The following is a 3,276-nucleotide window of genomic DNA, read 5'->3' as shown; positions in this document are numbered from 1 at the left end:
AGATAAGTCCTTCTCATGCTGACATACATCTGATCCTTTCTCTTCTCTCTCCCTCTTCTACTTATAAAGGCCCATGTGATTACCTTTGGTTCATTCAGATTTCTTAAGATCAGCTGATTGGCAACTTTAATTTCATCTTGGTATGTAAACTAACACACTAAGTTTTTAGGGATTAGGATGTGAACATCTTTGGGAGTAGGGATATTATTCTACATACCAAAATAATTGTTTACAATGTTAATCATATTACCTATTACTGTCAGTTCTAAATTATTCTAGATGCTATATATAAGGATGACCCTATTACTGCACTTACTCTAGAAATAACATCTAAAACACTGAATACTATACTTGTGGGTTAATATTAGCAATAATTGTCATCACTGAGAAACTTATGTGTCAGTTATTCGATGTACTAAGCCATGTTTAATAGTTACAGTGTGGCCTTCAGAATCAGACTGGTCTGGATTTGAATATGTCTCTACTACTTAAGTGGATAATATTGTGGACAAGGTAATTAAACCCTCTAGATATCATTCTATTAAGTGTCAAAGAGACACTACCTCCTTCATAATGTTAAGTTTATTATTTCATTATTTTAATAGTTGACACCAAAAGTCTTCATTGAAAGGTTTGTCATCACTTGAAAAAATTGAGATTATTTAATTACATATAGAGTTGCCACATTATTTTTACCTCTAATGCTTCTGAAATTACACTAGAATGATAGTTGAGAAATTAGCATTTTATTAACCCATAACATAGAGAATGATAGAGGGGAAAAAGAAACAGTGAAAGAAAAGTAAAACAGAAAGCTAATTGGTGGCTATATGCAGTTGAACACAGTTGTGTCTTTCACACTAGAAAATCTTCTACAAAATAATCATCTTAGGTTCATAGAAAACCAATGTTCAGTGTTGTGCTGCAAGATTGGTTAGTTTAGCAGTCTTCTCCGGTTTCTCCCATGTCCTACTTTAAGATGGCTGATAATTGTTTTGGTGATTGCCACCCACCCCCCAGATGCCTTGCAGTAAATGCTGTATTGGTCACTGTAGTCTACATATCCCTGTCCATATCCATAGTTCACATAGTTACACCCAGTAAAATCATAGTCATCATAGCCACTAAAGTTTTGATAAACACCAGTGACACTACTGTAATTCCATATCCTTAATAATAATAGCTATTAAGTCTTTGCTTTCAGTTTTGGCTCTGACCTAGGCCATGACCCCTAGTACCACTTCATCCACCAGTTGCAGTACCTCTTACCTCTGCTCCTTTTTGTTGTTGCTCTTTCTATCTATTTGCTTCTTTTGGTTGGGCAACATTGATCTCTCACTTCCCAGAACCAATTTGATATGTGCTTTCTAACAATTTCTTTACTGGCTCTTTATCTGTGTATGTGAAAGAAGAAAAATACCTTCTTTCATTTGTTTTTGTACTCATGGAAAGTTCAATATTTTCAATTGTTCCAAAGTCTCCAAAATATTATTTAATTTGTTCTTCAGAAGTATCTGGGCTCAATCCACCCAGAAAAAATCCCCACATTTTGGGGGGGGATGTTCTTTTTCTTTTAAAGCTTTGGCCCTTTTGGGGTCTATCAATTTGCCATCCAGTGTGTGTCCTTTAAGTTATAAAACCTTAACAATACTAGGAGCATCTTTGAAAAGCACAAATCCAACCAAATCCTTTTGATCTTCTGGTGATTGGGCCTATTTCCATGGTGCATCTATAACTTCCCCAAATCTAGACAAATACTCAGTCAGATCTTTCTTGCTTGTAGCCCAGCTCAAGCCTCCAATAAACATTTTACTGTCATCCTGATGATTCCTGCTTACATTGACCTTGGATCCCTCTGTGAGTTCTCTATATTGCTGTGTTGGGTCATGTCCTCCATGGTGGTAGGGCTGTCAGTGGGGTGCTGGGTACAGTCTGAGTCATGGCAGCCCCAGTGGTGGCAGCAGTGGCAAAGGTTTTTATGGAGCTGGATTTAAAATGGTGGTGGAAGAGTGAAAGAAATTATTTCAACAAATATTTGAGAGATGAGAAAGAGATGGAGAAGTGGTGACTGACTTATCAGACAGAATACAGGAAGTTAAAGCCTACATCAGTGTCAAAGGGAACCAAAAAAGAAGCTAGCCAATTCATCTGACAAAACACCTGGAAGCTCAGCCTTTGAAATCAATAACCTTTACTAAAACATGGAAGAGTTGGAGTGAACTCAGAGAAATGTTTAAAGATCTACACCTGTAGTAAGTGGAGACATGAAGGCTTTCCCTCCAGGTTCCCCTTTCTACCTGGTGCAGTCAGGCAACTTATTCTGAACCTAAGCTGTGTGAGGGATGGAATATAATTTTTTCTCTGGAAAAATAGAGCCAGTAAGGCTCCTTATAGGGAACAACAGACACATGGAGAAGTGGGTGATTCATGGCACTGATGACCAGGGAATTTTTTACAAATCCATATACTGAACTATAGGACTCTCAGAACATCAGGCAAAAACTAGAGGGGTTTTGTTTAGAGTAAACAGCTCTGATCAAAAGTCTAGTGACACATTTTTAAATATAAATGGAAAGCCAATGTTTACCAAACACTTGAGAAAAATCTCCAAAGTAAAAGATCAAAACAAACAGAAACAAACAAAAATAATACAAGGTGATGAAGAAGAAAATCTTTGAAATACATAAGATGTTCAAAGAGATTTTATTCTGTTTATACAATGAGAAACTGATGCAATCAAAAAGGAACAGTTCCAGAGTTTAAAATAGAAGAGCTCCTAAAAATTAAAGATATAACTGATTTTTTAATTCAAAAGCAGGATGGAAGTTGAAGTTGAGAAACCCAAGAAAATAGACTAAAATATAAAACAAGATAGAATATAAGAAAACATGACAACAAAGTGAAAGCATTGCATCCTGCTTTCCAACATCTAATAAGAGTTCCAGAAAACCTGAATATAGAAACTATGAAAGAAATATTAGGTTTCCCTGAACTGAAATAAGTAATCTTCCAGAAAGAGAGTCCCCAAGAATGCCCAGAACAATAAATAAGAAACATCACTAGAAATGTCATCAAAAGTTAAAGGAAGATTCTGAAAGCTTATATACAAACTAGAGGCCCAGTGAACAAAAATTTGTGCACTCGGGAGGGTCCCTCAGCCCGGCCTGTGCCCTCTTGCAGTCTGAGATGCCTCGAAGAATGACCACCTGTCAGCTTAGGCCCAATCCCCCTGGGGGATTGGGCCTAAGCTGACAGTCAGACATCCCTCTGGCAGCC

General features: G+C 37.0%; 1 pseudogene; it reads right to left on the bottom strand.

Moving 5' to 3' along the window:
• Positions 1–974: 974 nt before the first annotated feature.
• On the bottom strand, positions 975–1,992 carry LOC139002637 (heterogeneous nuclear ribonucleoprotein D-like; annotated as a pseudogene).
• Between the last annotated feature and the right edge of the window lie 1,284 nt (positions 1,993–3,276).

This window comes from Myotis yumanensis, unplaced genomic scaffold (assembly GCF_028538775.1).
Source record: "Myotis yumanensis isolate MYYU_CA2020_CCGP unplaced genomic scaffold, mMyoYum1.0.hap1 SCAF_2, whole genome shotgun sequence".
NCBI lineage: Eukaryota > Metazoa > Chordata > Mammalia > Chiroptera > Vespertilionidae > Myotis > Myotis yumanensis.
This window is presented reverse-complemented; position numbering and strand designations above follow the sequence as displayed.